At 40.4% G+C, this 15,622-nt stretch overlaps 1 long non-coding RNA gene across 1 annotated transcript; it reads right to left on the bottom strand.

Moving 5' to 3' along the window:
- Nucleotides 1–2,796: 2,796 nt before the first annotated feature.
- On the bottom strand, nucleotides 2,797–4,485 carry LOC105703628. The gene is made up of 3 exons (XR_001104371.1): nucleotides 4,198–4,485; nucleotides 3,905–4,133; nucleotides 2,797–3,840 (listed from the first exon to the last, which is right to left on the bottom strand). It is a non-coding gene; the product is annotated as an uncharacterized LOC105703628 (long non-coding RNA).
- Between the last annotated feature and the right edge of the window lie 11,137 nt (nucleotides 4,486–15,622).

Raw genomic sequence — 15,622 nt, 5'->3', positions numbered from 1 at the left:
TGTAATGGATCCGGAAGTAATGAGCGGACGAGAACGAGTATGGAGTATTTTATTTATGTTGCTTGTACTTACAAGTCGGAGTCTGGTGAAAATCTGTCTGTCTTTACGAAGTTGAACAATTGTTGCTTCGAGAGAGGAGAAAATGAAGTGGTAGGAGAATATGAAGAGCCAATAGGAACGTTTGAGAAATCTATAATGAAGGAGGGAAAAGAGGAACAAGGGTCGTCATGGAAGTACAAGATTTCGAGTTATTAGGAAAAGATGTGGAATATTGGTTCGATCGAAGTTCTCTCGGAAGGAGGACCATGGAGTTTACAAATTTGGATAAGAAATCAGCCTTAGCTAACGGAACGCAAAAGCGGTGATAACGGCCTAACGGTGGGATTTAGGCGCGTTATTCAAAATATTAAATAAAATAATTCTTACGAATGAAAAATAGGCCGGACATTATACTAGGGAAGCAGGGCCACGCCTATGAATATTAGACAATTGGTGCGTTCCTTTTGGAAGGTCCGGGTCCTAACCTATTCTACTCGCCCCATTGGTCCGCATTCAGGATTCGGCAGGATACTACGCCCATTATATGGCGTAGCTCGGTATTCAAGGCAGAGAGGCTCAGGGCTCTGGTAATATTATGCATTTAATCTACAGTTAATATTAACAATCACTGAATATATTGTGTAATACGAGTAAGTCGTATAATGTGTTGTATGTATCTCAGTATCAATAAAACTTGCTCATGGCGCTGCAGCGCCACGCCTAAAAATGAAGGGCGATCGGTGCGCCCCTTGCGGCGGACCCTTGCCCTAACCTAACCAATGCACCTCATATGTTCGCATTCGACATTTCGATAGAAAGTGCATTCAGGTCCGCAATCATTACTGATGTTAGACGTAGACTTTACATCTTTTAGCTTTACTTCTTTTCTTTACCTCATATGTTCGCATTCGACATTTTGACAGAAAGTGCATTCAGGTTCGTAATCATTACAAACATATGTCAAATTTCTTTATTTGCAGAAAAAATGTTTAACATCAAGTACCGATTAACCCAAACATCCGACATACATTAAAAATTTATTATACATACGTACTAAATTAACAATATACGTTATACATTTTACTTGAAAACGCGTTATAAAATTAGTACACCACGTCTGAATAAAACGTCCAACAGAAATGTTACAACATTATAATAAATATTTTCTTTTAAACAGTATGTATCTTGGGGTGGAATCCATATTTCGCTCGGAGTGAAGTCTTCTCCCGGGGCATCGGCGCCACGCCTAAAAATGAAGTCCGAAGTGGTTGCGTCCCTTCAGGGGCCCCGCGCCCTAACCTATCCCACACGCCCCATTGGCCCGCATTCGGGATTCGGCGGCGAGCGCGTCGGTCGGCTCCTTCGCCACTGGCAGTCGGGAGGCGGCGCGCGGAGCGGGGAGGCCGAGGGCTTTCGGCGGTTACCGGAGTGACCGAGGCGAGCGAAACGAGGGAGAGCGAGCGAGACGGCGCGACCGGCTCGACCGAGGGTGCGAGCGAGACGCGCGAGCGAGTATTTTCGCTGGCCTTGACGTAGCGTCGGGGGCGATGCACCTCTGGCGAACACTGCGAGACCGGGACCGCGTCGCGAGCGGACGCGCCTGCGCGCACGCGTGCACCGCCCGACTCGCGCGCTCACGGACGCGCGAGCAGGCCCGGTCCAACTCGCGAACGCTCGACACTGACCTCACCCAACTGGCGGCCGGTGCCCCTCCGCCCAAGCCCCCCAAAGTACACTGCCTGCCAAAAGTGCGCCAAGAATTCGCCCGGCGCTAGAGTCCGCTCGCGATAGCGTGCCCGGCGCCCCTATTGGACCCCGGCAACAGGTGCGTCCGACCCGCCAATGCCGACGCCACTTCCGTTAGAGCGCTCCTCGTTTCCGGTGGACCGCTAACCACGACGAACCAAAGTCGAGTTCGGGGGTACGATAGATGGAGAAATGAGGCACTTTTAAAGTGATAGGAAGGGTCATTTTATAATATCTATATATGTAACATTTATAAAATTTAAGTAACTAAAGAAATAACAACAGGTACCCCCCACCAGCCAATGCCGACGACACTTCCGTTAGAGCGCGCCTCGTTTCCGGTGGACCGCTAACCACGACGAACCAAAGTCAAATTCGGGGGTCCGATAAATGGAGAAGTGAGGCACTTTCACAGTGATAGGAAGGGTCATTTTATAATATGTATATATGTAACATTTATAAAATTTAAGTAACTAAAGAAATAACAACAGGTACCCCCCACCAGCCAATGCCGACGACACTTCCGTTAGAGCGCGCCTCGTTTCCGGTGGACCGCTAACCACGACGAACCAAAGTCGAGTTCGGAGGTACGATAGATGGAGAAATGAAGCACTTTTAAAGTGATAGTAAGAGTCATTTAATATGTATGTATATATATAATATTTATAAAACTTAACTAACTAAAGAAATGACAACAGGTGCCCCCGACCCGCCAATGCCGACGACACTTCTGTTAGAGCGTTCCTCGTTTCCGGTGGACCGCTAACCTCGACGAATCAGAATTGAGTTGGGGGTCCGATAGATGGAGAAATGAGGCACTTTTAAAGTGATATGAAGGTTCATTTTATATATATGACGTAGAAACATTTATAAAACTTAACTAAACAAATGGCAACAGGTGCCTCCCACCCGCCAATGTCGACGCCGCTTCCACTGGAGCGCGCATCGTTTCCGGTGGACCGCTAACCACGACGAATCAACGTCGAATTAGGGGGTCTAATAGATGGAGAAATGAGGCACTTTTGACCCCTTGCCTTACGATTTAAATTCCAATAGCGATGCCATAAACAACAAAAATGTCGGTCATTTCACGGTTTGGCTGAACGTTCAAAGTCTCACACGTCTCTCACACGATATTGTAGGTGAAGAGGTTCAGGTGATACGAAGGGTCGTGAAGAAGAAAAAATGGGCACTTTTAAGATGATATGGTCATTTTATATACATATATATATACACACACACATATATATACACATGAATGAGTGATACATACGAGTGATTGATGAAGAAAATCTATCAAGTGCACCTGCTGAGTTGATCTAGACGATCGTTAATATGATCGAGAAGTCGGATGCTTCCGGTGGAACGTTACTGCGGCCGGCCTGTAGTTTTCGCGAGGCGGCCTCGAGAACCTGATAACAATCGGATGTCCCGATCTTATCGGGAATTTAATGAGGGATATTCGAGTACCTGTTGAGTATTCGAAAGCTCGATAATTATCGCGGTGTCTGAAAGTTACGCGAAAACTTGCCTAACTTCGGATCCATTTTGTCTAAATCAGATTTGCGTAACTCTACTGGGAATAATTGCCAGACTGCAAGATCATAATGATAGATGTTCAAAATATTCGTCAGGCTGCAAAGTCATAATGATAGATGTTCAGCTCATTTTGCACATATTATCATGCAATTTCTAAGTGTTAATTTTTCCAATGCTCGAAAGCTCGGTAATTATCGTAGTGTCTGAAAGTTACGCGAAAACTTGCCTAAAAATGTTAAGTTTTCAATACATAACTCAATTTCCCATCTATTCAATTTAACTACGTACCTACATTTAAACAAGGCTGTACAAGAAATATGTTCCCACCTATTAATTGAAACCGTGGATTAAACATAATCAACGCCATGTCCTTCCTACTCAACCGATGAAAATTCTGTCTCAACGGTTAATTTCAAATCGTCCGCGACTGCAGCGCCCCACGCGTCAGAGAAGCGCAGCGGTCGTTGTCTCCTTCCTCAGGATTACGTAATGCCCATTTGAATCGGTTGTCCGTCGCTAAAAAAATGTAAAGTTCTCAATACATAACTCAATCTCCCATCTATCCAATGTAATTACGTACCTACATATGAACAAGATTATACAAAAATACGTTCCCACTCATTAAAATTGAAATTTGTCAATTAACCATAATCAATGCCATGTCTTTCATCTACATACGACGCAAATTCTGTTCAACGGTTAATTTCAAATCGTCCGCGACTGCAGCGCCCCACGCGTCAGAGAAGCGCAGCGGTCGTCGTCTCCTTCCTCAGGATTATGCAATGCTCATTTGAATCGGTTGTCCGTCGCTAAAAAAATATAAAGTTCTCAATACATAACTCAATTTCCCATCTATCCAATTTAACTACATACCTACATACGAACAAGATCACACAAAGATACATTCCCACTCATTAAAATTGAAATTTGTCAATTAACCATAATCAATGCCATGTCCATCTACATGCCACGCAAATTCTGTTCAACGGTTAATTTCAAATCGTCCGCGACTGCAGCGCCCCACGCGTCGGAGAAGCGCAGCGGTTGTCGTCTCCTTCCCCGGGATTACGCAACTCCGAAGTTTTAGTGGGTCGTATAAGCGTTGCGCCACCGATCCGCTCCGAGCAGCCGCGCGCGGCTCTTCGCGAGGCCCGCGGCTTTGCCGAACATTCTGGAAAGTATTCCTCTTTGTCGTGCGTGAACTTCGATCGGGGAGTGCCCGCATTCGGCGAGGCAGATAAGCCTCGCGGTGTGCGCCCGCCGAGGCCCTGCACGACGACTGCACCGCCGGTACACACGTGCACCCGTGCGCGCGCAACCGCTCGCGCATGCGCGCACCGGCGCGCTTGGCGTTGTCGCGGTTACGGAACACCCAGTGCTACCAGTACCACGGCACCGGCGAACTGGCGCACATCAACGATTAAGGTGATATGAAAGGGATGTTCTATATACATAAATCCTGAAAATATTTATGAAACTTTTCTTCAAACTGGGTGCACCGAGTCATTTCTAACTTTACCACGTGATTATAAAGGCCCTAAGGAAGAACGCTATACTCGTGAAATTTAATTTCTCAGAGAAATATCCGATCGGATGCATAGAAAAGAATTCTTTTTGAAAAATGAAATTTCAAGAGCGTCACGTTCTTCCTTAGGGCTTTCATAATCACGTGTTAAAGTTTAGAGTTATTCGGTGCACCCTGTTTGGAGATAAGTTTTATCAATATTTTCACATTTTTATATATAGAATGACACTTTCATATCACCTTTTTGAATTTTGAAGTTTGAAAATGGAGGACACAGGTGTATGAAAGAGATACACCGAAAAAAAAGAATTCATCTAATCAAAGAAATATTTTGTTAATTCAAAGAATTAGTTATTTGTTTCAGGTAATTTGTCATAATTCATGGTGTTGTTTTAATGAGATTCGAAACCCTTTTACCGCCAGCGGAGTTTCTCCTTATGTACATGTAATATATGGGTAATGTTATGTAAGTCAATGTATTGTAATTCTGTGGCAATAATAACATTTTAAGGACGGAGAAAATTGTATTATTCTTTTAAATCTGGGGGAAGGGTTCGGTTCGGTGGAAGAACAATCGATTGTATTTATGTGATTTATATGTAGTTCACGTATACCGAGCATGTAATTTCCATATAGATCATCGCTGTACACTTCTTATATGTAGGTGCAGTTTATGATGAATTATGGAGCCGTAATATGTAGGAAATGTAAATCGGTCGAATTCTACATATAATTTGAATACAATCGAGGTATATCGTAGTTTTACCAGGATCATTTGTATATATATATATATATATTTTCCAATTTTATATGTAATTGCTTGTTTTTACGAACTAGATTGCGGGACGCCCTACCAAATTGGTTAAAATTTATAATAACGAATAAAATATAAAGATTAAATATGTAATATAAGAGTGCTATTAAATCGATATTGCTCTGAAATCCTCAAATGATCTAATTAATAAAAATTTAATCGATGAAAATTCGACGGGACTTGGCACTTTGTCGACGAGCTTATGTACGCAATTCCATATTAGTATATATGTATGGACAGGCAGGGCAGACTTTACATTTCTTTATTTGCGAAGTTATTGTTTGCAGTTGGAAGCTGAAGACCGTCGCATTTCTTGCGTAGTTGTCGCAATGTCTTGTATGTTCCTCTTCAAGATAATGCTCACGTCTTCAAGTTCGGAGATGTATGATCTTTAATTTAGTTAACAATTTAATTATCCTTCAAGTAAATCTCAAAATTTCTTAATGAGAAAATCAGAAATTAGAGAGTTTCACAAATCACAAAAACCATAAAGAGCACGCTGTACTCGATGCTATTAATCAATAAGAATTTTTAAACAACAAAAGAATAAATTAAGAAATGATGAGAAGTGATATTAATTAAAAAAGAAAATGGCAGAATTGAATTAATGCGAAAATCATAAATTAGAGAGTTTCACAAATTACAATAAATATAAAAAGTACGCTGTACTAGATCCTATCAATCAATAATCAATTTGTAAACAATAATACTATGAGAGCCTTGAACATTGTTCAATTATTAATATAAATATGTCACATTTTACATAAAATATGTTCTAGTTATGGTACATTGTAAATAATTGTATATTCGTGTACATCCTCTTATTTAATTTATGCATTTTTCATTTAATAAATTTCCATGGAAATTGTTCCTTCACAATACGGAACAGCAGAACACATTGTTGGAATTTAATTCTATGAGAGTCTTGAGCATTGTTTAATTATTAATATAAATGTCACATTTTACTTAAAAAATGTTCGAGTCATGGTACATTGTAAATAATTGTATTTTGGTATACATCCTCTTATTTAATTTATACATTTTTTATTTATTGAATTTCCATGGAAATTGTTCCTTTACAATACGGAACAGCAGAACACATAGTTGGAATTTAATTCTATGAGAGCCTTGAACATTGTTTAATTATTAATATAAATGTCACATTTTACATAAAAAATGTTCGAGTTATGGCACATTGTAAATAATTGTATATTCGTGTACATCCTCTTATTTAATTTATACATTTTTCATTTAATAAATTTCTATGGAAATTGTTCCTTTACAATACGGAACAGCAGAACACATTGTTGGAATTTAATTCTACGAGAGCCTTGGCGAAGTTCCAGGGCAAAACGAATTCGACTAAAAGAGGAACGTGCAGCCTAAAATTAGCCGAACGTGGCCTCGCAGACTGTTTCGGTCCGTTCCACTCTTCTTGGCACTCAGATGCAGCTGCGGAGGTCAAGAACGCCCGATGCGTTTCCCCGTTCGGAATTTCTACGATTCCGAATGTTTCCTGTCTCCTAGTCGGTACACTTAAGATGGTACATTCGCGGCAGGGCAAATAAATAACGCGAGTGCACTAATGAACGGCTGTTTAAGGTTAGGGCACATAATGGCCTATTGTTTTGCGGTTAAAGAAGTAAACGCTGCCTGTCGAAATCGATCCGTGGGCACGAAATTACTAGATGCTCTACTAATTCGAGATCTTTCTCATTAGGAGCTGAAAGAGCATGAGCAATTTACGATCTCTCTTAGAGGGAACAGTTGCATCAAACTGGAGGCTTTGTATTCGAAGATACACTGAATATGGTCAGGTTTTTAGAGTCTTAACCCTTTAGCCCTATTAAGAGCGCCTAAGGTGTCCGACGTCTGGTCCAATATTGCCTGCACGGTCAGACGAATTTCGCCCATATGTCGGAATGGTTCCGTGTTCAAAGGGTTAATTAGATGTTAACTACTGCTTCTGAACGATCGATTAAAGAACGTTAACCATGTAAAATTTTGTTTGTAAAATAGACGATGAAAGAAATGTTTTTTTTCATAACAAAATGTGTGAATGCTAATGCCTAATTTTATTGCCTTTCTTATCTGTCCAAACTTAAGCATTTAATTTTAAATAAATAAAGCGAAATATTCTTTTTCTTACAGTTGTATAATTAACCTGCAATTTGCCGTTTTTTAAGTTACCTTTTCTTAATTTCTTTTTCGAAAATCACCAAACTATGTACATTATTTGAACTCTCGCCGAAGTAACAAGACCTCTGCAGCTGCAACTGGAAAATCACTATTTGTTTCTTTAAAAAAATTAATTAATTTCTATACGTCTCATTAGAAGAAACCAATCTTAACCCGTTAACCAGAAATTTTTTATCATACAAGAATGACATAACGACTTTTTTCCCCATGGAAGATGTGACAACATTACTATAAAGTCCCCATTGTTAAACGAGTTGTACAAAAGTTAATTCTCCGGTTAACAGGTTAATACCGTCAATAGATATGAATTCTCTTAAATCAGCCGAAAGCGCGACCTCGCGAATGGTTATGTGCTCGCAGAGTCCATTTTGGAGTCCATTGTAGGTAGGGATAATAAATTCGTAGTGGAGGCAATGCGAAATGCATTGTTGCGTCCGCGGAGGCGCTTATGCGATTGGCTATGCGTGCATCTGCAGGAGTGCACGCGCGTGCAGGGATTAATGCACGCGTACGCGGCGGGTAGGCGAAGACAATGCTCGCCGGCATTGCGCAACCGTATTAATAAACACTATTTCTCATCCCTGAAACGAGATACGACAAGCGGATAGTATGCAAGCGGTGCCAACCAACGACCGAAACGAATCCCGCCTGAAATTAGCCGAACGACAAGGCCTCGCGGCTTGCAGCTGCAGCTGCAGAGGTCAAGAGCGCGACTTGTTACATCGGCGAAAGTTCAAATAATTGTCATTGGTGATTTTCGGTCAGAAATTAAATTTGCTTATTTATTCACACGAAATCAAATTACATTGAATTAATTTCGTTTGAAATAATATGGCGTGAAATAACTGATAAACTCATTTTTTTTTTTAATTTTGACTTAGACCACTTTCATAATTATGAGCACAATTGTCATTGGTGATATTCGGTCAGAAATTAAATTTGCTTAACCTGTCAACCGGGGAATTAATTTTTGTACAACTCGTTTCACAATGGGGACTTTATAGTAATATTGTCACATCTTCCATGGGGGAAAAAGTCGTCATGCCCATTTGAGGTGTCTTCCTGGTATGACGAAAAATTTCTGATTAACGGGTTAAGAATGGTTTCTTTTAATGAGACGTATAGAAATCGATTCATTTTCAGAAAGAAACTAATAATGATTTTCTACCTGCAGCTGCAGAGGTTTTTTCATTTTTTATATTTCATTTTTTATATGATTTAGAGCGGATGGGATTTATTTCTGCAGCCTGAAACGTAAATTCGAAATAATTGCGCACTTTCTATCTGATTGTTCATTAACGAATGATTAAAAATTACATTGAAAATCGCGTAATTTTCATTCTGGCAGTATGAGCATTCTAATCGTTATCAATACGTGTGAATTGTTTAAAAATAATTTTTCATTCCTTCAGTTCATTTTGTAATCATTTTTATATGATTTAGAGAGGATGGGATTTATTTCTGCAGCCTGAAACGTAAATTCGAAATAATTGCGCACTTTTCATCTGATTGTTCATTAACGAATCATTATAAATTACATTAAAAATCGCATGATTTTCAAAATGTTCGGGGTTTTTATGAAATTTTAATTTCGATCCATGCAGAGCTGTAAATGTGGCCACAACGATTATTAAAATTCTCATTTGCCTGGAATAACTTTTAGTGCTAAAGATGCTTATGTTGTAATATGAAAAAGGTTGCAAATGCAAAATGTATCACGTTATCCAATGAATGGCCATAGCAGCTATAAATGACCACTTCGCGTGCCAGTGAATGGCCAATATATCGACCCTTGACAGCTTGCTCGATCTTTCCTACTAAATTTGAATCGATTGACGTGTCCTACTTACATGCTGAGCATTAACTTTTCTCATGCCATTTTCAAATATTCCTCGCTGCATTGTACTTACGTGGTTTCAGCATTTGTCACAGGTGAGTTCGTGTCCGGCAGAACGTTCCCACTTTCTGATCCTCCCGATGATAATGACAACTGAAATATTTTAATTATTTGTGCAACTTCTCCATTACATACGAACCGTATTATCCCACCATAACATTACATGTATTGATAATAACATCAGAATTATGAAAATTACTTACTATTACCGCTATGGACGACGAATATTTAATTAATTCCGTGAATAATTTCAAAACAATTTAATTTCTTACTCCTAAATCCGGTATCCTTGAGTCCTCGTCCAGAAAGTGAGTAAAAATTGCACCTTTACTAATTTTCGAGTTTTAGTAACTTTAAAGAGGCTCCAAAAGTTAAAGAACCGTTTCACGCTCTCCTCTCGCCTAATTCGACAAAAGCAATGGACGCAAATCCGGCATCCTCTCCTCCTTATCTAGAAAGTGAGAAAAAAATAGCACCTTTACTAATTTCCGCGTTTTAGCAACTTTAAAGAGGTTCCAAAAGTTAAATAACCATTTCATCGAACGCTCTTCTCTCGCTTAATTCACCAAAAGCGATGGACGCAAATCCGGCATCCTCTCGTCCTTATCCAGAAAGTGAGAAAAAAATGCCACCTTTACTAATTCCCAAGTGTTAGCACCTTCAAAGAGGCTCCAAAAGATAAAGAACCGTTTCACGCTCTCCTCTCGCCTAATTCGACATAAGCGACGGACGTAAATCCGGTACCCTCTCGTCCTTATCCAAAAAGTAGGTAAAAAAGGCAAGTGAATAATTCAGGAGGAAGCGAGGCGTTCCGGCCGTTCGGAAACGGTCTGGATCGGCCGATTCGCGTTATAAATAAGGCAGTTTCTCGGCCCGTAGGTGGCCGAAGGTTCGCACAAAAAAGAAGGAGAAAAAATCCGCAGAAGCGGCGAAGGACCTCGATCCGTGGTTGGTTCGAGGTCGGGCCTTGTCTCGGGCCCGAATGCTCGGTTAAGGTTAGGCCCGCCTCCGACCTTGGAGGTTCGTGCCGAAGTCACTCCTCGATTTGGTTCGCCTCGGCAAACATTTCGGAGGTGCCTCACCTCCTCGAGGTCGACTCCTTATAAGGCGCCTCCTCGAGGTCGTTATTTCGATCACGACTGAATCGCAAAAAACCTGGACGCGAGTCCTCGCCTCTCTTCTCGAAATTCGGATCCCCCCAAGTTCTGTGGATCGAGGAATCGAATGATTCGAACATTCGAATCGAGTTGTGAGGCGAAATTGGAGGGGCTATTCAATCCAAAGGCAGTGATAACGATTTTATTCTTTGAGAACCAATTGCCATTGATTTTGTATGATAGACAACGATGCAATTCGGTGACAAGTGACGGTCTTTACATTGTAGCAAGGTTTGGTGATTTCCGACGATTTCTCTTCTCGAAATTCGGATCCCCCTAAGTTCTGTGGATCGAGGAATCGAATAATTCGAACTTTCAAATCGAGTTGTGAGGCGAAATTGAAGGGGCTATTCAATCCAAAGTCAGTCATAACGATTTTCTTTGAGAACCGATTGCCTTTGATTTCATATGACAACAATACGATTCAGTGACAAGTGACGGTCTTAACATTGTGGCAAGGTTTGGTGATTTCCGACGATTTCCAGATGATTTCCTCGTTATTTGGAGGATTAAAAAGCATGATTCCCTTTTTTGAAAACCGATTGCCCTTGATTACATATGATAAGCAACAATGCTTTTCGATAACAAGTGACAGTCGGCCTTCAAATTATGGCAATGTGATTTCCAATCATTTCTAAGCATTTCTGTTTACGATTTCCAGGTGATTTCCACGTGATGTTGAGGATTAAAATGCATGATTCCATTTTTTAGGATCGATTGCCCTTGATTTCATATGATAGGCAACAATGCTTTTCGGTGTCAAGTAGCAGTCGGTTTTCAAAATGTGGCAATGTTAGGTGATTTCCGAGGATTTCCAGGGATTTCTACTTGCGATTTTCATCTGATAACGTTAAATAATCCAGAAAAATATGAGAATTTCGAAAGCACCCTTTCCAATTTCACCCGGTTCACCTTCCTTACAAAGTCCACATTCAACTCGCTTATCTCGCAAAAGTGCATAAAAATGAATCACATCACAAAATGTAGGATGTCACAGAAATATTCCTCATTAATTTTTGCGTTATTAATATCTTACATTCGGGACATCAGTCACCATCAACAACGTCCAAATCCTGAAAAAGTAACGTCAATAAAAAAGTCAGAAGTGCAATCTCCATTCTTATCTCCAGGTTCATTCATCGCACTCACAGACCACGAAGGTGCAACGAGAAGGATAAGGTGCTCGTAATGCAGTTCACCGCACGTACCGCAAGTATGTACAACGCGGTGCAACTGCACGCCTTTCCACGAGACGACCTGCAGCTGCAACACCCACGTCGCTGATAACCCTTTCGCAGAGGAGTCAAAAAGTGCAATCTGCACTCGGGTCGCTCCCTCTCACCTATTGAGTCCGTTGGCTGCACTTGCGTACCGAGTTGCAGCTGATAGAAATCGTAGGGGGCTATCCCGAAGACGGAAAAAAGGAGGACGAAGTGTATGCAAATCGGGAAACGAGTTGACGAAAACGACGAAAAGGAAATGGAGGACGAGGTGAACTTTTTCGAACGGGATTTCGTATTTCCTGATTTTGGCATGACATAAAAAAGATGCAGCTGAAAGAAATAGCATGCGTGTATATTTTAATAGTAATAAAAGGAATGCGTAATAAATGTGAAAATATCGGGAAATAATTGGGAAAATTCTATGGATGCGTGGAGGTAATGTGAAAGAAATGCGTAACACCAAACAAATCGTATGAAATTAAATTATAAGTATTATAAGTGACATCTTTATATTTTTAAGTATCTTTATTTCCTTCGTCACATGGGAATACGTCAAAGTACCAGATTTCATAAGAAAAGTGCAGATTTATAATACGATGATAGGCCGAAATGACTCAATTCTTATTGAAGGGTTAAAGAGCCATCTTTTGTCAACCGATCAATTAGTCAAAAGGCGTACCTAATTATTTCCTCCGTCAGATGAGAATACGTCAAAGTACTAGATTACATACGCAAAGTGCAGAAGGATGATACAATGATAGGCCAAAATGACTCTATTCCCATTTAAGGGTTAAAGAGCCATCTTTTGTCAACCGATCAATTAGTAAACATGCGTACCTAATTATTTCCTCTGTCAGATGAGAATACGTCAAAGTACTACATTACATACCCAAAGTGCAGATTGATGATACAATGATAGGCTAAAATTACTCAATTCCCATTTAAGGGTTAAAGAGGCATCTTTTGTCAACCGATCAATTAGTCAGCGGGCGTACCTAATTATGTCCTCCGTTACATGAGAATACGTCAAAGTACCAGATTGCACACACAAAGTGCAGATTGATGATACAATGATAGGCTAAAATGACTCAATTCCCATTTAAGGGTTAAAGAGGCATCTTTTGTCAACCGATCAATTAGTCAGCGGGCGTACCTAATTATTTCCTCCGTTACATGAAAATACGTCAAAGTACCAGAGTGCACACACAAAGTGCAGATTTATGAGACGATAATATACCAAAATGACTCAATTCCCATTTAAGGGTTAAAGACCCACCTTTTGTCAACCGATCAATTAGTCAACGGGCGTACCTAATTATTTCCTCCATCAGATGAGAATACGTCAAAGTACTAGATTACATACGCAAAGTGCAGATTTATGAGACGATGATAGGCCAAAATGACTCAATTCCCATTTAATTGTTACAGAGCCATCTTTTGTCAACCGATCAATTAGTCAACGGGCGTACCTAATTATTTCCTACGTCCAAGGGAATAGAGTGGAATAAGAGAGGATAGCGGAGGGAAACAGAACGAGGTGGAAGGAGTCAGGTGGGACTGCAGGGACGAGCGTCGTCGCGTGATAAGGGTCGTTGCAGGCGATTGTCGCATAAGCTGATGCATGCGATGCATGTGATGCATGCGATGCATGTGATGCATGCGACGCATCGGCCGACGTAGGTCTGATTGAAACGATGACACGTTGGAACGGATTTGAACGAATATGACAATATGACAGTGTGACAATGCTTTTGGACAACTGGAACTGGTGCATGCCCATATGTCCTCGCGAGTTGCGGGCGTCACTGCAGTTGCAGTTGCAGTTGCAGCTGCATATCGAGTACCGCTTGACACCGCCAAATCGTCCCTTTAAACGCGTTTTCATTTCCCCGCTCATCGCTGCATGTTCAATGACCCATTGGTTTACATTATCACCAGCTATAATGTGTTACGTGTAACAATAAGCCTGCCATTACAACGTTTGGGACGGATTAGGGTAATTTGGTGTTGGTAATGCAAATCCGGGGGAGATTTAAATACTAGTCTAATGGGTGAGAACACGTACTCGATTTATCTTGTCCTCGATGTGAAGTACTTAAGGTGACATGAAAGTGTCATATATACGTGCCAAAAAGTCGAAATATTTGTAAAACCTTTATACAAATTCGGTGCACCGAGTCACTTGAAACATACACAGGACGTAATGAGTTTAATGAGTCTCTGATTATTGGTCTGATAACTGCATGCATGCATGCTTATTAAAATAAACTTAATAGAGTGCGACGGTTAATTTTCACGCCTTTTAGAAATACATTTTTTCTCTTGTTAAGGCGGTTCATATTCTTTTATGTAGACTTTTTTGGAGTTAATCGATCGAAGTTTACCCGCCCGATCGATGACATCCGACGGATGAGTCGACGGGCCAACAATCAACGGGCCAACAAGCGGAGTGCCAAGTGCAACGACCTCTCTCACAAATCGCCCAGTCAATGACTCATGACACTCGCGTTATCGCGGCGAAGTGACGAAAAAGTTTATTTTGCAAACATCTCTGGTGACCCCCTCCTCGTGCCGAACGGCATTCCCGCGCCGCATGCGAGCTTTGATATCTGGTTTGTTCAGACGAAAATTGACGTGCAGCTGCACCGATAACTGCACTTCGGAGACTGTGTGGTCTGCTCGAAGAAGTGCGAAATGAAAAGGGATGGCTTACTTTTATTGATCTTCCTTCGGTCAGGTGAGAGCTCACCCATGAACTATATTAATACACGTAATTAATATACGGAATATACGTAAATTAATCGTCTAAATTAGGTCCACAGGTATATCAAATGTATATCGTCTATCATCCGCCTGAAAATATGTCTAAAGGATATATATGTCTACTGTGGATGGAAATTATGTATCCGCTATTGATCTACAAATATATACTTATTTCTTGACGCATACAAAATATATAATAGCTCTAGTAGACATCTACCAAAGGTTAATCAACGTGAAAATACGTTTAGAGAAATAAAAAGACACCTCGTTTTCGTTTTATAGGATAACTTATATGGATCGCTTCTCAGATATCTCATCCAACATATTTTAAACCAATTTACTCTTTCACCGTCAGTTTTTATTTTTACATTGAAATTCATGATCGAAGATTCACAAGTTTTCACTTGGGATAGTTCAATATATTCAATATTCTTATAAAGTTTTTTTGCTATTTAATTTCTTATTATGAAAATTACTTACTATTACCGCTGTGGACGACGAATATTCAATTAATTCCATGAATAATTTCAAAACAATTTAATTATCCTACCGTAANATAGTTTTTTGCAATTTAATTTCTTATAAACAACTTATTAACAAATTGCTGAAAATTACAATGGCATATACGAAGACCCGTACGAATCGGTTAGCGGATCGAAAGTGAAATTTGAAATTAAATTCTTTATACCAAGTTCATTGCACATTTATAATTCAACTGCT

The sequence above is a fragment of the Orussus abietinus genome, unplaced genomic scaffold, assembly GCF_000612105.2.
Source record: "Orussus abietinus isolate OABI.00-Male unplaced genomic scaffold, Oabi_2.0 scaffold146, whole genome shotgun sequence".
NCBI lineage: Eukaryota > Metazoa > Arthropoda > Insecta > Hymenoptera > Orussidae > Orussus > Orussus abietinus.
This window is presented reverse-complemented; position numbering and strand designations above follow the sequence as displayed.